The sequence below is a fragment of the Anser brachyrhynchus genome, assembly GCF_964034855.1.
Source record: "Anser brachyrhynchus genome assembly, chromosome: 2".
In the NCBI taxonomy this organism is placed as follows: domain Eukaryota; kingdom Metazoa; phylum Chordata; class Aves; order Anseriformes; family Anatidae; genus Anser; species Anser brachyrhynchus.
The window spans coordinates 149,117,005-149,140,877 of record NC_137695.1 but is presented as its reverse complement, the minus strand read 5'-3'; the positions used below and the strand labels follow the sequence as shown (position 1 = coordinate 149,140,877).

The following is a 23,873-nucleotide window of genomic DNA, read 5'->3' as shown; positions in this document are numbered from 1 at the left end:
AGAGCGAGGAAGTCTGGCGACAAAGCAGCGCTTAATAAACACCATCAAACCGCCCTGTCCCGACAGAGCCAGCTTGGCACCGGGCATTCAAAGGAGCGACAACCTTCGGTTGTCAAGTGCGGCTGCGGATTTGCATCACATTTGCTTTGTGTCTTGGGAACACGCACACGTTTCTCACAACTAATGAATTACAGTGATTTATTTTTTTTTTTTGGCGAAACTGACAGATCTGGGAGGGGGGGAAGGAAAAAAAAAAAAAAAACCCCACACAAATCAACCACCAAAACCCACGGCTAACCCTTTGTAGTAGCGATTGTAATAGTTCCTACCCCGGCTTGCCAAAAGCTGAGTTTTAATTAAATATTAAAAAGCTATTTGTTAAAATAACGTTGCCGTGGCAACTAGAGAAAGCTAAAATACCCCAGCATTTCTGACTCACGGCATATTAATCAACCTCCAGCTATTATATAATGAGCCCCCCCCCCCCCCGCCAGCGCCTGTGGCCCCGGAGCTGGGCAGCGCTCGCTGCCGGCCTCTGCCCCCGGCTCGGCGGGGTTGGCTCCTGACCCTGGCCAAGCACAGGAGCCACGAGCTCACGGATTTTGGGGAAGCCATGCTGGGGGCGTGCACGTCTCCATGGGTGTCCAGGGCCGGGGGGGGGGCTTGGTGTGGGCAGTGTGGATGGCGGCGGTGAGGGGGTGGAACAGCCCCTTCCCCGCCAGCCCCCTATTTCTCATCGTGCCACCAGAGCATCCACTCCCCATCTGTTCCTGCCAAGGGTTTTCAGAAACCGGTGGAGTTTTGTCCTGCAGCGGGTCCCTTCCGACCCTCAGGCCAACTGTGCAAACTCCCAAGAAGAGGAGAAACCTTGCAAGTGCAGAGCAGCCCTGCCCCTCACCCCAAAATCTCTTTATTTTACAGATTCAAAACAACAGACGGGCACTTGCTGCCCTGGGAGGCTTTTCCCTGGGGACACCGCTCGCATTGAAGGCGCTGGGACTTCCCCTGTTGCCTTCAGCCGTGCCACGGTGCCACCGTGAAGGAATCGCCGAAGGGAATCGCTGCAGGAGGGAGTCGAACGTCGAGGTCCCAGGGCAACGCTGGTTTGGGGGAAGAGGAACCAGAAGCAGAAGTGCAGCTGCGTGGCTCAGAGTCAGGGACAACCTTCCCCTTCGCAGCGACTTCATTTTGTTCTCTTAGCCCCCCCACTCCTTTTTTATTTTTTATTTTTCCTAATGGAAACTAAATACCTAATCACGTAGTTATTAATCGAAAGGAATGTGGTGAATATTACCGCATTTGTAGGGCAGCTTGGTTTCCTGCTGCTTTGTTTGGGTGTCACAGGCTGTGACTATGACAACCGCAAGCAGTTATTGGACTGATGTCATTAGTGACATCATGCTTAATGGAAAAGAAAAGGAAGAAGAGACACTACCAAAAAAATACGAAGAATGGAACAAAACCTGCTTTCTTCTCTTTCCTCATGCCTCCCGGACTGGGTCCTCAGGGACAGCCACGTTGGGGCTGCTGGAAAGCCAGGCAGCATCAGCCCTGGCCTTAGCGAAGCTCAGGAGGTGCTGAGCACTTGGGAAAAGCTGTCCTCCTCCCTGCCCTGGCCGCAGGACAGAGGTGGACTTGATGTCACACGGAGGAAATCTCCTCACCCTCTCCTGGCTGGGGGCCGAGGGCACCATCCAGCGCCTGAGCGCTGTGCGTAGCGCTGGTATTCAGAGGACACCCCGCTGTCAGGGCTTTGATAGAAAGTATTTGTCAACTCATTGCTCAAGCTGCAAATAGCAAAACCAACCCAAACCAAAACAAACAAGAAAACAAAAAAAAACCCACCACCACCAAAAAAAGCCTGAAGTCCCCCAAATCCAGCCAAATCGTATCTGGCAGAGAAAGGTCCCCCTGCAACGGGAATCTCCTTCACAGTTACACATCTGCGAGTGCTGACAGAAAATGGGTAAGATTTCCAAGCTATCTTTTCCAAGCTTTTCCAGTGCATAAAATGTGCTTCTTTGCCCTTCGTGCTCTCCTGCCAGGCCTGCCATGTCTCAGCAGCCCAACGTTGCAGCTTGCCCTGGTACCACCTTGTCCACCCCGCCCCCCCCAGCATCCTGGCATAAGACAGCAGCCACACCACTGTGATACCGCTGATGCTTCTCCTCAAGTGGATCTGACCCGGAGAAAGCTCTCCCGCTCCATCCTCCCAGGGCTTGGTCCCTTCTCTCTCCCACAAGAACAAAACCCCATGGAGGGAACTTGCCCGGCAGAGCAGCTCTCCCCTCTCCCCATCGCACCTCTCCAGGCTGAATGCCTGCTCCTGAAGCATTTTGCAGGACAACACTGGAGGGTAATGCAGAGAGCAGATGTTCCACCTCCGGTTTCTCCTCTACCTTCTACGTGTTGTTTCTCATTTGGCATTGCCCTGCTGCAGCCATCTCACGCTGCCCAGTTCTTCTTGGCTTTGGTCAAGCAGCCTTTCACATGCCAGAGCGTTAGAACACAAGTAAATGGGAATTTACGTCTCCTTCCACCGCTGAAAAATGACTACCTCTCACTGCAATAATTTCAGAGCCATCTGAGACCATACACGAGTTACCTGGGCAGCTTCCAAGCAGCCTGCTCTTCTGTTTTATCTCTCACCCTCTTAACACAGCCACGATATATCAGAGCCTCCTGCATCGCTGCTTTGCTTTGACTTAACAACACAGACAGCATCCACCTTGGGCCAGCGGGCTGCCTTTGAAGAGCTGGAGCACAGCACGGGCAGGTCCCCGTGTCTACTCCTTCTGCAGCAGCGAGCACCGCATGGGTGCATTAGGACACAGATTTGTCAGGGCTTCAGAGGTGCTTGCAGAGCAGAGGCCAAATTTTAACGCTGCCTACTTCAGAGAAAATGAAATGCTCATCTCAAAGAGAAGGTTGCTTGAACAGCGTTTCTAATGGATGGATATACTTTGAGAGACACAACGTGTAACGTGGCACCTTTCTGCTGAATTTATTCCCCTACACCAGCTCCCTGCAGCCAGCACAGCTGTAGAGAACAAGGCCAGAGCCCCTTCTGTGCAATGCTTTCTAAGTGACGGACAAAAAAATAAACCCCACAGCTCGATTAGCAGGCCTCATGTGGCACTTTAAACACCAAGGAGTGGGGAGAAAACACTTTTGATTCAAAGGGAGACTACAGACGACAGAACTTACTGAGGACAAACCCAAAACACCATCACAATCTCATGACATTTTTCTCCCAGTAAAGGACTTTGTGCTGGTATCCCTCACAAAAAGCTGGAAGCAGGATTCCCTACTGCTGGGCTTCTGCTTACCAATTTCTGAATGCCTGCCAGGTATTTATTTAGCAATTTTTACCACGTCTTTTTTCCGAACACTGATGGACTCGGTTTCTTTCCTCTTAACATAACAAAGCCCTTTCTTTTTTTCAGGCTGATTTCAATTTGGGGTTTTATTCTGCTCTAGCCCAAATAGATTCGTGTTGGTGTAACAGAAAACAGGCTGTATGCCACTGAAATATAAATGGAAACAAAATTCTGATTTCCAAGTAACCATAGATTTGTATCACCACAGAAGAGGGTAAAAATGGAATGGGATTTGGGCTGCTTTTAAACACCTCAAAAAACCCCAACCCCTGTACAGCTGCTCTGCTAGGAAAACTTACAGAAAAGCAGTGAAGCCCGGAGCAGTGGTACCCAAACACTCAAATCTGAACCCTGTTCCCCCACGGCCTGGAGGAGCTGCACTGAGGCACGGGAAGTTTTGTCTTGTGCAGCCCCAGCTCTTCCAGCTCAGGAGCTGCAAACCAGCCCCGGCTTCTTTGGCAATGCAGGGGAAAAAGCCACGGTGTGGCTGCTGCTTAAATATATGTGTATATGCTCATCATCATAGAATATCCCAAGTTGGAAGGGACCCACAAGGATCATCGAGTCCAACTCCATAAAATATTGGCCAAACTGCTTTGGAGCAACAGAGGGAGCCAAGCCTGCAGATACCTCATGCAGTGTAAAAGTGTCTCTGAAGTTATTTGACCAGATTAGGGAAGAGCTAGATACTGGATCATTTTGTGTTCTGGTGACAGGGCTGGGAAGCTGTACACACACGTACTCAAGAAGCACCTCACGGCAAATCCATGTTCTTCTCCCTTTTCAAAACACGCAGGCTTTCTTCCTGAGGAATTCCTTGCCTCAACTCTCCAGCAACGTTTTGTCTTTTAATGGCTGGTAGGGCTTGAAAATAACAAACAAGCTTCAGATGGTGCTAATGGTCCATTCTGCTGACCATATTCATAGTTAAATGCATTCATGTGGTTCGTATCTGTAGTGAGATAATTACTCAGCCTATGTGGTAATACAATGCTGACTATATTTTGTGGGCTGCAAAGAGGTGCCAGAGACACACAACTGGTTCCAAAGCACTGGAGTTGCTTGCTGTAAACAGTTCTAAAAGCGTCTTTTCTTTTTTTAAAAAAAAAAAAATTCTTTTTATGCTTCCTTCTGTTTGAGCAAACTTGGGGTTCTCACTTAAAAGGAAAATAGAAATAAAACAGCTACTCACAGCACTGTGTTTCTTACATCCTGTGAATTCAGTACTTCTACCTCAGAAGGCGAGCAGAACTTGATACCTACAAAAGAGGGGGAAAGTTCTGTAAGTCAGGAAAAAAAATGGGGAGAAAACAGCAAAACAGCAAACAACCCTTCCACTCTCTGCCCACAAGGAGTTTTTTTGATGGGACCTGGGAATGCCGACTGACAGGAACTGCAGCAATGCGCTGTCCACTGACCACCAAGATCACGTGAAGGTTTGGTGCTCCAGCACGTTACGGTAACACCACATACCTCGGGGGCCTCTTGGGAAGAAGAAAATCCACATTTCTGAGGCCAAAACGACAGTGGGGAGCACTCACAGAGGGATGCCCTGTCCTCCTGCCCTGCTGGACTGGAAATACCCACGACACATCTGCTGCAGGCATGGGCCAGAACCAGCTCTGGCTACTGGGAGCTCCGACAAAATGTGTCTGGCTCATCACCCTTCTCCCTCAAGGGACTCACCTGTTGGGTCCTAAAGCTAAAGTTTGCTTTCTTTGGTTTTTCTTCCTTTACTTTTTTATATATTCCTTCCCCCCCCCCCCCCCCAAGAGCTGGCAGGGAAGGGTCTGGCAGTAGCAGCTGTGCATGTGTGCACACACACATCTGAGAAACACCCTGCCTGAGGGGCTGCGAAGAAAAGGTGAGGGGAAAATAAGTGGTCACAGGACCAGGCTGAAAAAGGAAAAAAAAAAAAAAAAGCAATACATCCAGCTGCAAAAGCAGTACATCCAGCCAAACACCCTGCTCGCGAGACAGCAGCTCATCGATCGCTTCAGCGGTGCCCACGGCACCGCCTGCATCTTCAGCTCGAGCTGAGGAATTTCAGCTCGAAACTTCACATTCTCCGTGTTATCTGGACAGAGGAAGGCTGGCTGGAAAACCTGACGGCAAATTAGAAAGAAATAACTTGGGAGTCTTTCGCTCCTTCCCAGCAGCAGGTCAGGTGTTTTTTGGCTCTTTTCAAAGGAAGACACTATTTGATTTCCTGAAGGGATATCAGAGCTACTCGAGGAGCTGGGAGGCCAGGAGCTGTTACACAACCAAAAATGTTTTTTAAGAGCTTAGAATAGAAGAAGCTGCATGTTTATTCATAGATAAAAGGGAAACTGCTTCCCATTTTGCTCCGTCTCAAAGTAAGGCAAAATACGAGTTTCACTGAATTGTAACAGAAACTGATGTTTACACCTCCACCTGCTGAAGGGACAGAACCTGCTTGGGCACCAGAATTTTGGGTCAAAATCCCCCAATTCTCCCCTCCTGGGCTACAATCCTGGTGCCAAGCAGTTTCTGTATTTAATGGGCTTATTCTGGTTATCTTATACTGAATCCACTCTCTGAAATCCTGCCTTTTCAGTGCTGTGTCCAGTGCATAAACGTGGCCCCATGTCTTCCCAACAGGACCAAAACCGCCCCTACAAATAAAATGCTTTCAGCCACCAACAAAATTGCCTGTAGCACTAAGTAGCCTCATTTCTAACCTCTGGTTAGAGAGTCAGTTGAAATAAATACATTATATAAAGTGCCATCGTTTCTTGGGACTGCATAATGAGCCTCACAATTTTTGGTGCTTTTCCTAAAGACTCAGCTAGTGAAGTTTCTGTGAGGATCCCAGCTTTAGGAAACATAAAGCGAGAGGAAATCTCCAGGGTGATTAAATCCAGTCCCTCACTCTTGTGCCGCACCACGCAATCCTCTTCGGAATTCACGGAAAAAGTTTCTACCCCTCGTGGCTATGAGAGCATGATTTAAGACAGCAGCTCAGAAACGAGCCGGTAATATACATATATACATATACACGCACACATATCTCAGATCTTACAAACAACCTCACGGTTCTGGGAGATCTGCTACTGCTTTTGAAAGTCTGGAGTTAGGCGATTGTGGAAGAAGTAGTCACGACACATTTTGCACAGAAATGCCAAATATTTTTTTTTGCATCCGGTAGGTAATGGCTAACACAAAGAAATGAGGTCTTGCCCAGCGTTGTTCAGCCTGAGCTCCCCTGCCCGGGCAGCTACACCTGAATGGCTGCTCCCGAAATGCTTCTTGCGTTACTCCAAACCAGCTCAGGTCAGGGGAAGCCGCACTCATTCCACAAAAACGTGATTTCGCAGAAGTATGTCGCAGCTACGGGACCAGGCGAAGGCAGAACAGATCTCTCCCGTCCGCAGGCAGGCACCCGTGCACGCGTAGCCACACTGCCCTCGAACCACAACCTGCCTTCTTCTACGCGTGCCACGTACACAGCTGCGTGGTCACGGACAGGAACGGGAGGGATTTGTATCTGCTGGCTCCAGCGTGGTGTCCCGGCGAGCACCCGTACGGAACAGGTGACGGTGGTTTGTGAATTGCCACGCGCCACCTGACTCACAGGAATCGCCTCCGTGTGCTTGTACTTGGCCTGCAGCCTAGGGAGGACAACTCCAGCTCCCTCCTTCTCCGCCTGCCAACCAGCAGGCACAACCCAACCACCGGCCCCAAGCCCCGCTTCGTCATTCCGGATGCTTTCCAAAAAAAAAAAAAAAAGAGTGGCATCTCATGTCAAAACAACGACAACAAACAGAAAACCACAAATAAACGGAAAGACTTCAAAAAGTGTGTCACTCTACGAACATCAGCAGGTTTCTGCAACCCAAACATCACAGCGGTAACCACCTGAAAATGGGATTATTTTTCATTGTTCGCAAGAGATTTCCCCCCAAAAAACAGATCGTTGAAATATCTTTAGTGAACTAAAATGTAAATCCAGAGCTGCCGTTAGGGCAGAGAAGAGAAATAGCTGTACTTTTTTGCAGCTTGACAGTAAAGTTCCTTTGAGACTCTTTCAACCTAAGGAAATTATCAATTTTGCAAAAGAACACTTTACAAAGAGAAATGGAGTTGGGAGTCCTGAAAGCACTTGCTTTCCCCAGCTGCACTTGAGTCGAAGAAAAATAAAACCCAAACTCCTCCTCAACCTCTTTTCCTGAAAGATGCCAACTGGGTAGTTTAATCCCCACTGCCAGTCTGCCCGAAGCATCAACGTGGAGCAGGTCACACCTCCAACGCCAACCCTCCACCAGCTCCAAGCAGCCCCACGAGGCTTTGGTGACCCATGACCACGCTCCCATCTCTGGCTGCCCCAAAATGCCAGGCTTGGGGGGTCCTAAGGGTTGGGTAAGAGAGATGCAATGGGGAGGAGTCCTCATCCATCCATCTGCCTGGTGGCTTTTGGCTTCCCCCATCTATTGGCCATGCCCTGCCCAAGACATCAAGGCCATGGGACAATGAAGTCCAAGTCAGCTCCTCACCCCCTGGTGTCTGTATCCCAATAGGCATTTATTAACTTTTCCGTCTAGCTTATATCTAGATTTCCCTAAAAAACTACCATGATAAAAATTACAACCTCAGTGAGCCGCATTACTTTGAGCACTAGAATAGAAATGCCTTCTATCAAATTAAATATTCACAGCTGTGTAGGAAATGGGTGGTTTACAGCCTGGAGATTGCAGACTGTTATTATGGCATGATTAGCAGATACAAGCTTTCCTGGAAGTTGTCTGTCTCGGTGTGCTGAAAATTCCCATTATCCTGGCGGGTCCTGAGCTCCCCAGCAGCTGCTGGCTGGCGGGGCACTGCTGTGTGCTGCTGCTCCTCCGCGGAGCTCCTCTTCCAACGTTCACCCAGGTCTGGGGACCCTCAACGAAAGGGAAGACTGTGGTCATGACGATCCTTCACTTCTACCCACTTTTATAAAGCTTGTGTGTGCCCATACGATCTACACGTGCTTAAAAAACGTAAGAATAGCACAGTTTGAGCAAAGACATGGGGATGGAAACACACAGATAGTATTCCTGGCGTAGCCAAAGTCCTACCATGGGCCAAACCAGACCACCTCACAGTTTTTCTGTTTGCAGTGCAAATAATGAATGCAGAGCTGGAAGGTTCGGCGTAGAGTTTAATTAAACCATCCCCACCCCTATCCCTAAGACAAACCCATAACAAAAGTCCAGAGTTTCCATCAAATAACTGAATATGCAGTGAAAAGGCCGTTAAAACAACGACAGCCACCAAACCACGAAACAAAACCCCACAGAACCGCCCGGAGGTCTCCGTAAGCACATGCACCACGTGCCACACCAAGCGACTGGTGCCTGGGGATGTCCCTGCACCTCTTCATCCCCAGCAACCCCGTCCTTATCCCACGGGGCACTCGGCTGCCCTTCCCCAGCACTGAAAGGGACGGTGAGATACGCAGCAGGGGCTCCGCAGCCTCCTCGGGTGCGACGGAGGTGAGGCTGGGAGCGGGAAGGCTGCCGTAGCTTCTGGCATGGCACGGGCAGAGAAGGAGGCTCCTGCGAGGCACCCCTCCACCTTGGCAGCCTGACAGTCACAAGCACAAGGTCCTGATCCATGCCGTGTCTCCACTCAGGTCATACAGCCTCTTTGCACCTCACCTTGCCATCGTGTTGTTCAGTGGGAACCAAAGGACTGAACCCAAATGAAGAAGAATGGGAAAGCATTGCTCAAAGCCGATTACATTCGCTTTTCAACACATCCCCTAGCTGTGGATGTCAGCACAAGAGAAAGACGTATTACTTTCTTTTCTATTTTCTTAACTGTTCCTAGTTTCCCTCAACAAATCAAAGCGTTTTCTTGAAGGGTGAGAAATCTCAGTTTCGTATACTATTTTAAATTGGCAGCAAGGGCTTTAGAGCAAAGAGAAGAATGTTTGTGTAAGAAAATTCAGTGATGTCCTGTAGCAGAATGCTTCCTGGCCAGGAGAAAGTTCATCATTAATTTATTTGGCTTTTAGTAGAGTTAAATTATTTCACATTACTCCTCTTACCCCTTCCATTTCAGACTGCCACCCTCTGGATAGTTACCTCTGAGACAAGCCAGTAAAGGCTCGCCCAGAGTAATAAATGCCTTTGGAAAGCGGTTGTCCAACTCTCCTCTGCCAAAACCACGACTGATAACTGTTTTCCAACACAGTGGTTGCTACAGTAGCACTGCTGTAGGACACTTTTGCTGCCCAGCATAGGTACGGCAGTAATTTTTATTTGAGTTTTAAACAAATGAGCTGTACGCTATCAATCCGCTACTCAGTTTTCAACTCCAAGGGATGCCGAGCCCTGGTGTTGAGATCCATCCAGGTGTCATCAAGCGAGTTTGCTTTAGAGACAAAGAGAATGTCGTACATGGGGGACCCAGCCAAGAACCACACGCTCCTTCCTACCCTCCACGAATATTTAAGCTTTTAACAATGGCAGTGCTAAAGAGGAAAAGATCAACAGAGAAAAGACAACTGAAGTGAACAGAAAGCAAAACTACGCTAACGCATGCCTGACCTTACGGTTTAAGCACACGTGCCGATTTGGAAAGGACAGGGGTTATCATTCGAGATTGCCTATAGCAGGGATCCCACAGGAACGCACGGCAAATGATGCCGACAGCAGGCGAGCAGCATCGCTCCCTGTGTGTACAAACCTATTGGAATCAGACTGCAGCCAGAAACATCGCTAGCTGTTTTCACCACTTCGATTCACCGTCAGAATGACACATTTTAAAGCCACCCAGTACTGTTGGATTTGGCCTGGTCTCTCCAGTTTCAGCCTGATTTCCTCACCAAATGAGGCTCAGCCATGCAGCAGACACTCTTTCTCCTGCTCTTAATTCGTTCCTCCTTTGTTTCCCTCAACTCCCAAGCTGAAAAGAAAAGAAAGGCAACTTAAAAAGAAAAAAGGGGGGAAAAAAACAAACCAAAACAACAACAACAAAAAACAGACCAAGGCCAGCCAGCAACTACATTTTGCTGCTATAAAAATAAATACAAGAGGAAGGGGTTTCCCTTTTCCGGCTGTTTAGACCATTCCTACTTTTGGCTGTAAGCATCGATGTGTTTGCAAATTCCTGCCAAACACAGCAGCCGTCAGTGCAAAAGTGGTACGAGAAACAAAATGAGCATAGGGTGTAAACATAAAGCAAGAAATCACTTCACTCCTTTCAAGTAACGGTGTTTGCGTTTCATCTACTGTTGAAAACTAGCACCAGTAGGTGTTGTTGAGTCTCTTATTTTCAGTAAGAGCATGTATCAACATCTGGGAAGCTGCAGCTGAAGCACCAGTGATGGCACATCAGTGCCCCTGCACTCAATGCCTTGCAGAAATGCTGTGGAAAGCAGAAAGCCTGCACACACCAAGCACCAAAAAACAGCATCTGAGGGAAAAAAATAAATTCTGGGAAAGACGAGCTTAACAGGGCTAGCATCCTCTGGCAGCACAAATCCCTGTACTGGTGTGGCTCCCCTAGGCTTGGTGGGCGCTCAGAGGGTCTGATGGCTCTGCTCACCCCTAGGACTGAAAGGCTTTTGGGAAAACTCATGCAGCAGTTGCTTTTGTGGACTTTTCCCCCCATCCGGGCAATACCCAGCACAGCCTGGGCACTGCATCTGCGTATTCTGTTAGGAATCAGTAACTTGGGGCCCATCCTTTCCCTCCAGCTAGTTTTTTTTTTTTTTTAAGCAGAGAACACAAAGAGATGGAACAAAAATTTATCCTCACATACCGCCAATTTTTCAGCCCCACAAATTGGTCCTATCCACTTATCACCCTCATGGCAGTGACGGCTGTATTGAACATTGGTTTGTTACACCTCCAGGTCCACACCTCCGAACACCCTCAGGCATTTTTGGAAGCCAAAGGAAGACAGGTTCAGACATTGGAGCTTTTAGACATACATTCAGGCAGGAGCTTTTATACACTTCCACAGATCTAAATGCTGTATTTGAATCAAATTAAGATTTGGAGTCTTGTGCTGGAGTATGTCAGTAGCAGCCGATGCTTTTTACAGCCTTCTACCTGACTCAGGATCCAGGGCATAATTACATTTCTGAGAGCAAATCCAGCTACTATTTAAATACGCCTTTGCCACATACTCCGGTAGGAAAAGGTTCAAACCAAGGAAGATAAAGTGCAATTCACATCCTACTGTGAATAGCTGTTCAGGAGAAACACGCTTTCACCACTTAAAAATCAGACAAAAAGGGATTTCATACAAAATTTATCCAATCTTTCAACATAACCTGCAACATGACATTAAGTCCTTCCTTCTCACAATATATTTAACAAGGGAAAAAAAAAAAAAAGCACACATGCACACCCCTTTCTCTGGTGCTCCTTGTTATTCTTCCAGAACAATTCTTCAAAGCTGCTGAGATCACTCTGTGTTACCTCCTTTTTGAAGGATCAGATACATTGCATCAAAAAGCATGCAGGAAAAGTTCTAGGGCATGAAACCAATTTCTGCACACTTTTATCTGGGTCAGCTTTTCTATTGATTCTGCAAATACCATATCATTTTTTTAAGCTTTTTTTTTTTTTTCAGTTTAAAAAGAAGAAAAAAAGAATATCAGAACTTAAGCCAAACATCCACCTGAGCCAAGGATTAGTTTTGCTGGGTGACTCCAAATCAAAAAGGTAGATTAAAAAAAAAAAAAAGTCTAATAGCAAAAGAGCATCTGGATCAATTTCTAAATTCAGTAAATGCCGTTTTCCCACATTGCTTCTGTTTTTATTATATACTATTTAATATCTTTGCTGTTACATGTACAAAACTTAGCTGACAATGTGTAGAAAAGCTGACGTGAGAAAGCACAAGAAAAACACACACACATTTTATCATTAATTTATCTCTCCATTTCTCTGCCCTCTGTCAAGTCTTGCTCCATGGTTATGAACTACTTGGCACACTCTTCAGTTTTGCTTTATGTTGTCTCATCAACCCCAATGTCTGTCTTGAGGTGCTCTGTAATAGAAATAATAAATAAGAGCTGACCTCAGGTGACAAAAAAGCTGGATTTTGATTTAGGATGAGGTGACCTGTTGCAGATGTCTTGAATTATCAACTCTATCTGCACAAATAGGTGGGAAATGGAGAAGGGACACTTCTAGGACAATGCCTAGCAACAGGTAACAGTTTGTAGGAGCAGTGACTCAAAAAATTGCTTGCGACTCCAGATGACAGCTGAAAAAAAATTATAAAGTATTTCGGAAGTCTAATTAACTCCTGGTAAAAACAAAGAGCTAATGAACTGGCTCTCAAGTGCTTTTCCAGGACGCAGTCCTTTTAATTCTGAGATGCTTTTTGCATATTTTGTTGGTGGTGCAATGCTGGGAATAACTAAATGTTGCCCAAGAGCCTGATCAGCAAGCTTGCTTTCGCTGGAAGCTGGGCACACGCTTTGGCAAGACCTGGTTTTGCAGGGATCCAGGCACATGGCGAGTGGGGACATTTGCACGCGCACTGTGACTTGGAGCTTGAGAGGGATCTGACTCAGCTGAGCAACTCCTTCCTGGCTCTGGGACACCACTCTGGCACTAGAGGATCATCAGGATGGATCCCTAAGCTCTGTCAGGGTTGCATTTTTACACTCCGTTTTCCTTGTCTGGAGAGTTGAGATGGAAAGATGAGTAATAGTTTCCACCACAGCAATTGTGTAACACAAAAAAAACCCAAAACCCAACCTAACAGATGTACGGTTTCTGATACACGAATGACTAAACTCCAACACCAGGCTGGTGGTTCCCTCTCCCAAGCACCTCCCTGCCACACCGCGTGCTCTCCACCCTGCTCCAGCACCTACAGCTCCATCTACTTTTATTCGAACCACCTCCACCATCTCTCATTTCAGCCTGAGGAGCCTCATGAATGCAGCTCCTGCTCAGGAGGCTCACCCAAGGAGGTGCTTCTCCAAATCCTGCTTGCCTCCTGGCGATAAGCTCAAGGGGCTGGATCGCTGTCTTCTGGGACAGGCTGCCCCTCTGCTCACAACCAAGCCATGCTGAAGTGCAATTTTTAATACACGTCTAATTGCAGAATTGTTGCTATATTACACCCAGACTTCTGCCTTCCACTGTGCATTAACTGATTGCTCTGAGCTTTGCAATCTTTCAAAGAAAATGCCTTGAAAAATAAGGCTGGGGAGAGTCCCACTAAACAGGGAAATGAAAACGCCTCCTTAGCTGCGCTGAAAAAATTAGGCCAGGCTTCTCTCCACTAAATCTCTAGGTATCACTGAAGCAGTAACAGTTGGCACAATTCTTAAAATATGTACAGGTTGTGACAAGGCTGGCTGATTAATGGCCAGCTTACAGTGCTTGGTAAACTCAAAGCATTAGTAGTGAATTTTAAAATCAGAGAGATACCGTGGTTTCAAAAAAAAACTTCTCTCCACCCTGGGCTGCACATGGTGTTCCTCTGCTCCCTGGCTCCCACTTCATGCAAAATGTGTTAAGATCATCCTGGGAGAAGTAGAGGTAAAAAACTTGGGATATCGGCTCAGATTCCCACCAGTGACCATTTTGGGGTTGCAATGGGCTTGCTCTGCGAGGCAGAGGAAAGGAGCAGGGCTCCTGTCACTTCTTTGCCAGGCGATGCGGCAGGGATGGTGGAGGGGTAGGCCGAGCACCAGGCCACCCTGCCAAACGAGGTTGCTACAGAGCATATATTAACATAAAATTAAAAACCTCCCACACACATATCCTACTCCAGCAGGACGCTTTCCACAGGGAGAAGTTTCTTCTCCCGAGCTCCAGAATAACCCCATGTGCCACATTCCCATCCTTCTCCTGCTCCACTTAGGCTGGAAACACCTGGTTACCACCAGCATCCAACCACGGCAGTGGACTTAAAATGGGAGGTATTCTCATTCCTTTATTACTGACGAGATAAAGCAAGGCTGATTGGAAATTTGGCTTCATTGTTCCCAGTTAAACCTCCCATGTTCCCCCAGCACAAAGCACTGCCTTGCCATGGCCCCCAGAAGGCCCCAGTTGCCATCTCTGGTGGCCACAGGCCTGGACACCCCTCGCCGCCCGGCACGTCTCACACCCCTGGCTGCCCGCCCAGCCTGCCTATGGCCTCTGTATTTAGATATTTAGGCCACTGTGAAACAAATACAGCCACCTTTTATGCCTGTGCTCTGGCACATGAACTTCAATATGCAAGTTTCAGCCACCGTCCCACGGCAAGTCACCCTACACAAGGTGGTCGCCACAGGTCACCTGAGAAACAGACTGCGGATGCTCAGATCTACACACTACGTCTCAAAACATGAAATGGTGGCTTGGAAGTACCTGGTATCGAGCAAGTTAAGTAAATTTGCCTTGCTATTAGTCTCCTTTGTGACACTTTGTGATGATTTCCTAATAACTGTGGAGCGGCAGTGACATTGACCAGAGCAAGTCACCAGAGCAACCTCTGCTGTGCCAATGCAAACTGTACAGTTTCGATTTAATTCAGGCTTTGACTTATTTGTATTTTTATGCTAGCATTTTCCAGATTAACTGTGGAGTCTACGCAAAAGCCTCAGTCAGTGTCTCCACTGCCTTGATCCCAACTCAGCCACAAGCTTTCACATGTCCCATTGAAAGGACCAGGACCTTACTTGAGCCCAGAAATACCTTTATTTAGAGCTCTTACCTCTACAAAGAATTCTGTAATGCTCTGCTCATAGATGAACAGCAAACATTTTATTCCTGATGGAAGATGTATTTAAAATATTTTTCTATTGTACTCAGAGGGGTTTCACATTTTTTCACATGTGACAAAGTAGACATGGGTTGCAAGAAGCTACAAATCATGTCTACACAGCACTACCCAACCTAGAGAATCCTGGACCAAATCTGACTGCTGGAATCAAGATGTTCAAATCACTTCTGGTGCTAAAATAAAGGCAGAATTTATTTCTGGAAGACTGAGGTCTCTCCTTGTTTTGCAGTAGAGTCGAACTAGAAATCTGTCCAGTTTCTAGTCCACACCTCAAGCTGCCTTGTCAGGTTGTATGATCTGTAAGCAGCAGCCAAGGTAGGGTTTTATTGTCAGGGAACATAAACAAATAGCAGGCAGTGCTGCCGATCTATCTCAGCTCGGTGCATATAATTTTAATTAAAGCATTTATGTAAATACAGATGCAAATTAGGCTTGGTATAGCATCTGGCAAATTGCTATCAGAGGCCTGAGGCTAGTGGCAAATTATCAGCATGAACCTCCACGAAGCAAAGGTACCAGATCCAGTCTTGGTCCAGGCACTGTATATTTTATTTGGCTTACACTGGCAGTAAAACTCCACATTGGTACATACATAAGAAGCTAAATAGTCTTCCGTTTGAAAAAGAACTCTTAGGAGGTAAACCAACATCATTAAAATCTGTCCTTTAGACAGCCTATGTCTAGCAAGAAAAAAAACACAACACTTTTGCATTTCTGCAACACCTATCAAAGGAACTCAAAGCGTCTCTGAAATGTTAATTAATCCACACTCTCCCCAAAGGAGATCTATTTTAAAGATTGTTATATGCAGTCTGCATTATTCTCTCATTTGCCAAAGGCTCACAAGAGGGAAAGCCACAGAGATCGAATCTGGACCTGGGAGCCTTGATTGCCTGCTCCTCCACGTCCTGATCACAAGACCTCCCTCCCCAAAAATCACAAGAACTCACTCACACCACAGAGGTGCGAACCTCTTTGGCCTAGATATCACTGCCTCAAAGTAGTGTTAACTTCAAAACCTTGTTAAAAGTACACGAAGGCGATTACATGACAAGAAAAATAAGGGAAAACAAATCCCAAGGGGAGATTTTTTTATTTTTTATTTTGAAAATTGAAGGAATCTTTAGATCATGCTGAAAGGATTTTATCTTTGGAAAATGAAAAGGTACAGCCAAGATAATGTTCACAGCATTACCTGCATCAACTCTGGCTTATTATTTCTCCCCTCAAGGTGCACTTCCATCTTCACAACCTTGTAAGTAGAGATCAATTCCCCTTCTTTCAGAACCTGCATTAAGACCAATGCTTGGAAAGAGGCAATAGCTCCTAAGGCTTAAGTGCACACTTAACTTGATCAACATCAATGATGCTTAAGCACACGCTTAACATTTTCCTTGCAATACCCTTGCAAATTTTCCAGGGTATGAATTTTCCAACAGTACTGAACGAAGTGAAATCACATTTCCAATTTATTCGGAATGGATACAGATGTATACTGGAAACAATTCTTAATACTTGTGGCAAAGAATAGGACAAGAAAACACAGTAAGTTTTGTAGTCATGTGGATACACTCATGATGTGATAAAACGTGACGCATACATGACATATCATTACTATGACAACATTGTTTGGAATGCATTTGCAACCAGCATTTTGTAAGCATATGGTCATATATTGGCCCTTTCCTGTGCTCAAAATAAAAAACTAGAGGGAGGGTCAGGAGCTAAAAACATCAAGCCACACGCTGGCCTGTTTGCATTCCTTTGCCCTGATATCAGTTATAATAACTGTATATTCATTTAAATGCTTTGCTCATTGACTTATTTGTCTTTAGTGTTTAGCCTCAAGGAAAAATAAAAAATAATCAATAAACAGGTAAAAATAGTGAGTGTTGTTTTTGAGCGCTGAGGTGCCTGTATGCATCCCTACAGTAACAGTGAGTTCCGGGTGGAAGAGGGAAATGAGAAGTGATTAAGGATATTACAGTGAGATCCTGTGCCCTGTGATCTGTTGGGATGGGCTAAACACGAGCACTTCGTGCCCCAGGAAGCCAAGCATCCCTCCTTTCCACAGCTGCAAACAGCACCAGCATATACATGTGGGAAACTCGCTGGAGAGCAATCACATTTCAGTGTTTCAGACCCAGCTCCTCCGTAGCGCCTTTGCATTTGCTGTAGCAAAATCATTTTTGGGTCTACTTTGCAGAAAGAAAAAATGCTGATTTTCACTGGATCAGGGAAAAGACAACGAAAGATGACACAGTTCCCATTCTTACTCTGGGAGAAAAACAAGCCACAGTCGCAGCCTTGCCACATATTTGTTTCAAGTCAGAACCCACGTTCCCCATGGAGACCAAGTTGGGGATCTTAATGTTTCCTTGTTGATAATCCCATCTCAATACACCGTTATCTGATCTGAAATTTAGCTGGGTAATGCCAGCAGACTGAGTTATTGCACTAGCTTTGCCAAAGGTAACAGGTAAATTAAAAACCACAAACAAACATCAATAAGAGGTTTGCTAGTCTGCTGAGGCCTTTGCCATCCGTCGCACTCAATTGGCACATCCTCAGGGACCTGTTTGGAAATCAGAGCCTCCAATATTGTACTGAGAAACCGAGCTATTTGCACAGTAACTCGCAATGTGGGGACATGGGTACACTGAAGGAAAAGGACAGGCAGGAGGGTAATGCCCTAGTGAGGGCCATGGGAAGAGAGATTTTAATTCCCCATGGAAAAATGTACATACCATTTTTATTCCTTGCTGCTTCTGCACGTAATTCTTCTAAGAAAACTTTTCTGCATCACAAACACATGGATGGAAAATATGCTAACAGCTATCAGGAGCTTTTTTTTTGAAACAAACAAACAAAAAAACCCAACCCAAACCAAAAAAACTACAACACTTTTTTATTTTTTTTAAAAAAGAGATGGGGTTAAAAAACTTGAGGAACTGCTTTTTTCTCTGGTTCCCTAATGACGCTGAGAACGACCTTGATTTTTTTTTTTTCCTCAAGCAAAGAAATGTGTAACTCTAAAATGCTGGGGGGAAGAAAGGCACAGTACTTCACCAAAGGACCTGCAGTAGCAGTGTAACAACATCAGCTCTTGAAGGAAGCCAAAGACTAAAACTCTGTGGAAAGATGGAGTAGGTGATAAAAACTCAAAGGAGTTATCTGTTCTCCAGGATTCAGGGGGTAAAGCTGTGCTGGGAAGAGGGAAGGGAGATGCTCTGTCCAAGAGGTAAACTGGTGCTTTGTTTCCTCCGTCTGCATATTTTTCCACTTTTTATTTTTGGATCTTGCAACCTTATACAGTATTAAGTCGTGCGCAGCCAGAATAACAGCTGCTGTGCCCTGCCCCAGCGAGCGGAGGGACACCAAAACCAGCCACCCAAAGACAGCCGACAGCAGAGGACCTGCGACGATTAAGATGTGCCTTTCACCTCCGATACTGAGGAGGATGTGAAAACATCCCTTTAAAAATTTTGTAGGAACCAAGACCCCCCACGACACCAGAAGCTCTTCAGCAACAGACGAATGCCCACATAGTGCTGTCAGAACGTTATGCAGTAGATCGAGCCATTGCAACGAGCCCACCTTCCACAACAGCGCAGCAAAACCAGCCAAAAAAAGGGCCGAGGAAGGATGGTTTTTCCCAGCGCAAGCAAGCCTTGCCTTGGGGCTGTGCCAGCATGGCTGTGTCACTCAGGAATCACACCTCTTCACGCTTTTGGCCAGTACAGCTTTGCTGGCAGAAGTCTGCGCTGTAGGCATGCCTTAACCCCAAGCTATTTTCAGAAGACAGCGAGATGCGATCTAACTCTGCAGCGCGCATTACAACCTGTGTTCTACAAAACATAAAGTTCAGCCCTCGTGCCTTTCCCCGCTGAGCCCCTCCGTTCACGGGAGCGACTGTCAGTCGCTGTAAAGCAAGCGTTGAGATGCTGATGCGGTGAAATACAAGGTTTTATTAAAAAGCCAAACAGGAGAGTTTTCACTGATCTGTGAACTCCAGATTAGCACTGTTTCAGGAAAGGATTTGGCATGCAGGATGAAGCTGTAACGCTCACTGTTACAGAGAGAAACTAACACATCTCAACGAGCGATTAAAATCCTACAGGACAGCTTCATCCCAGACTTAACCAGGACCCACTGTATTTAAGCCAGCTGACCAGCTCTTCCATTTCCACCCATAAGCCTGCAGCTATGAGGCTGATTTTATCCTTTCCTCCTCTTAATTTAGGCTTTGATGACGTTTTCCTGAGTAAGACTTTACTGTGCCCCAAAGTGGCTGCTGGTTGGAGTACCCATCGACCTAAATGTACATCAGGTTTCATAACAATTTAAGGTAACACTTCAAAACCTGGGTACCCACCCGGGGACACAAGGCAAATACGGATCTAGCTAACAAACGAGGTCTTTTTTGGTAAAAAATGCTGGAGGACCACAGGTCCCAGTGACCTACTGGCACCCCAGTGATCACTTCGATGCTACGACATTTTAAAGGCTAGACTTCAGACACCACTGTTTGAAAATGCGAGCAGTGGTTTTCATCTTGACAGAGCATGACAGGAACACAGTGGCAAAATAAAAAAAGGAAGATGAATGATGAGTTTCAGCTTCCTCCAAAGTGTGGTCCAGTCCTCAGCCTGAAGGCGCTGAAATCAGGAATCTGCCTGAGAGTGCAAACAGACACACGTTTCCCTTGAAGTGTCACCCGCAGCTCAGCAGCGTGCAGGAGACACTTCTGGAGTTTTTCTGGCTGCTGGCGGCTCTCTATGTTCAAGTTATGACACCAAGATCCCAAAGCTGACACTCGGAGACGCTTCCCTCTTCCGCTTATTTCACAGGACACCGTAAGCTTCTGCTTATTGGAAATGCTGATCATCACCGCGCTTTCTCACATCATCGATACCTGACCGCTGATGCTTCTGGCAGGGACAGGACACAGCGCTTTGAATTACGTTGGTCCTCCCTCTGCTCAGGAATAGAGATGTTGCAACATCCTTCACCTGTGATTCAACGCGAAACTGAGAGAGGAGCAGGGTCTGTTTTGGGATAATTCCTCCTAACCACCAAGGAAGAAGGAAGGAAAGGGCTCCCAAAACTTAGGAGATTTATGCCCTTGGGTGGGATGACAGGGGAGATGTTCCAGAAGGAAAAGAGCAGCTGTACAGACAAAGGGATAATGGCACTACAGGTAACAAAAAGAATTGACCAGGATCTGCTCTGCAGCCTCCACTGCAGCTGCCCCTGGAAGAACTGCACCAGCAAAAGGGCAGAGACCCAGTTTTTGCATCTATCCATTTTCCAGCTTGTGAAGGAATTGCTTCAATGAGTGACAAGAGTCACTCAAAATCTGGATGCTCGCTGCAGAGTCCCACGAGTCTTCCCAAGAGACAACTATGCTAGTTTTGAGGTCAAAACCAAGCTGCATTCAGCACGCTGCTGTGTTCCCGGAGTCTGATGCGACAATGGGGTCCCACCAGGGCCTGCTGCAGTCATACGGGGCACGGCACGACCACGTGCTACCACGAGCTTCTAGTTACCACCAGGCTACCTAAGCAGGCTCTTCGCCTTGTCCCAGCAGTACAAATTAAGGTGTTAAGCTAAACCCTTGAAGACGACGCTGGTGAAGGACAGGACTTTGGAATTCCATCCCGGATCCATTTTAACTTTGGTCCATCAGCTATAAGTAATGGCTCCAGGAAAAGAACCAAGCATCCCTTGTCCTTTCATATGACGTGGGATAAAATAGTCACACTCTGTAAGAAGTAGTAACAAGGAAGTTCTACCATGGAGTACTCCTGATACGGATCTGCCTTGCTGCCTGGCTCCACACCAGTGCTATCTGTAAGTCCAGAAGCTTGAAGAGCACTAAAAGCTGGTCATTCCTGACATACTCTCCATCTTCCAAACACACCGGAGCCTTTTTACTCTAAGGGGCAGCTGCACGTGGAAAAGACATTAAAATGACACGCTTCTTGGTACTGGTGGGAGCTAAAACAACTGGCACCTTCCCAGGGAAAGCACTACTCGGTGCTTATCTCTATGATCACGTAGGAGCTCTGTTTGGTATGGGACAGGGACGACTTGTAGCCATGGCTTCAGATGAGGCTTGGTGATCCTTGTGAGGTTCCTGGCTTTGTTTCACCTCCCGTTTGTTTAGGGACAAACTCTTCCCTAGCCTGAATCCTCCCTCTTTCACACTAACCAGACTTCAATTAAAAATACCATTACAGTTTGCAAAAACATTTCCATCCTCTGCTGGCTTCCCATTGCTTGGTTCCAGACAAATTGTTCAATTTTTGCACCTCATTTTCCCCATCTATTAAGCAAGGGTAATATAACCTCCCCTGGATGTAACTTTTACACCTTGGGGCTTGTCAAGCACTGTGCAAAGTAAACACCACAGGACCGACCGATTACAAGTAAAGCAGCCAAAACTCTGCTAAGGAGGCAGAAGACCAGACACAAGAGTAGGTCAGCCTGGGTATGAAGCTGCCTGGAGTAACAGAGCACCAAGGGACCAGCTGAGCCAGCGATACTTCAGCGAGCGCCTGCTGTGGGTCTGTCCTACCCCTGCAGCCAGACACACAGTGCAAGGTTGGCAAGCCAAAAAAAAAAAAGAAAAAGGAAAAAAAAAAAGAGAGAGAACCTGCCAGCTTCTTCATATTCATGAGCTCTTTAATAATGCTCAACAAAACTTGGAGGCATGTTCTCTGCTGTTGCTCTTGCCCTTCTGCATAGTGAGCAAGTCATAAATATTTCAGGGGAAGAGTCCAGAAAATTTGTGAGATTGGTCCTAGCCTTTTACAGCATTAATGAGCGGGTCATTAATAGTTAATGAAACAGCTGCTGGTGATCTCAGAAGCAAAGGCAAGATGAGAACAGAAGTGTTTGCCCATTCACTACAGTGTGATAATGCAAAGGAACGGCTTGATCCTTTCACCAGATCCTTCCCGTCAGGACAGGACCCCGGGGCTGGTCACAGACCTCCAGGAGAACTGCACCCAGCCTGTCTGCGTGTGGTGGCAGCCAGGGGACGGCTCCCTTGTGCTGGACCCAGCAGTGGTGGGTCCCAGGGACGGAGACTGCTGCAAAAAGTCTGCACGGACTGTCCCGATGCTCCAGGCACATCTGCTGGGGGGAGAAAAACTCAGGACTACGTCCAACTGAAACACTGTCCTGAATGCATGTCCAGGTAGGAACACGCAACGCGTGTGTGCAACTATGTGTGTGCCCTGCAGAGGGATGTATGTAAAAAAAAATGTCACTAAAAAGAGCAGAGGTCTGGGGCTTTCAAAGGCCTCAGCTACGTGTTCAAAGCTGTGCCTTGAAAGCCAAATTCACAACACAACTAGGCAGCTGACTTCAAAGAACGGCTCCTATGATTTCAGCCTTGCATACAGCGACGACTTCGGTGGAAAGGTATTTTTGCTTTGCTTACTCTTTCATGCCTCTGAGTTGACATCGCCTTGCCTGCACGTTCCCAGCCGGGAACGCAGTGAGCGTCTCTCAGCCGTCCCTGTTTGCTAACTCCACGTACAGAGAGCTTCACCCAGCGAAGCCTGGAGCAGCTCCGGCCTTACAGCCAGGGAAAGCAGACAGGGTGAGGAGGACGGGTCCCCACGAGCAGTGCCGTTCAGGGAAGGGGACGCAGGTCTCTGAGTCCAATCTCTAGAGTCAAATCCATCGGAAAGCAGCCTACGTCAATCCTGCCGCTCCCCCAGTCAGTCTCCTGGATTTCAGCTCACATCAGAACTGGCTTGGCGCAGATGAAGCTCTTCCTGCTAAACAAATGATAAGGGTCTGCAAAAAAACCACAAGGGTCTGTAGCACAGAGACTCCCTGAAGATCCCTAGGTGGATAAGGACAGCACAGACCCATCTCCTTACCGAGCAAGCCCACGAACTGTGGGGTTTGCAAGGTCTCGACTTTACGTAAAGGCCTCAGAACAGAGCACAAAAGTTTGCATGTCATCTGGTTAGGCTGTACCACTCACAACTGGCAGTCAGGAGCCTTGAATTTATTAGGAAGAAGACAAGGAAAAGGAAAGCTTAATTTCAAAGCTGTAGTCTTAATCCTACCCTCCAGAACGGAGCTGCAAAGCAGTGCTGAAGTCAAACACGGCTGCAGCATTGGGCCCCTTCGTCAAACCATTACCTACAATTTGCCTAATCTATCTGCTGGTACCTGCCGAACAGACAAAAGGCTTCTCTATCCTCTAACACCCTGCTTTCTCCTAAAGCCTGTGCTTCCGGACAAGCACCTCCTGGAATGATGCCTTCTAGTTTTTAAGAAAACTGGTCCTTGGCTTCGCTTGCCTTCAAACAAGACTCTGCCTGCCTAATTTCAATGCAGATCAAGGGTGGCCTTAACAGAGCCTCGCTGTATGAAGACCTGTAAAATAAGAGTTCATTAAATTCAATTTGAAGCAATTATTTTATTCTGTAATTTGATTAAAAACTATCATTTGCCAAACACGCCTCAAAAAAAAAAAAACCACAACCTACTTGGACTTAATAAAAAAGTACATAATTAGCAAAGAACGTTCAGTGCTTCCTTTTAAAACACATAGCATGTAACATTCCTTCCTGCTTTAACTGGGGAGCATCTGAAAGCTGTTATAAACCTTGATTTAATGACTTTAACACCTTGAACTATTTAAATCATGTTAAGGATGAAACTTCATGAACGGAGAATCCTGCCAAACCCAGCTGTGCATTGGGCTTTTCC

General features: G+C 46.7%; 1 protein-coding gene across 2 annotated transcripts in view; it reads right to left on the bottom strand.

Annotated features, from left to right (window-relative positions):
• The window catches only part of ZHX2 (zinc fingers and homeoboxes 2), a 67,870-nt gene that overhangs the window by 34,990 nt on the left and 9,007 nt on the right, over positions 1 to 23,873 (bottom strand). The window contains exon 2 of one of the 2 annotated variants that reach the window (XM_080583626.1): positions 4,573 to 4,639. The gene's annotated coding sequence lies outside the window, so the exon portion shown is untranslated. Of the gene's footprint in view, positions 1 to 4,572; positions 20,147 to 23,873 lie in introns of those variants that run through there. The other variant, XM_080583627.1, reaches the window with a different exon arrangement.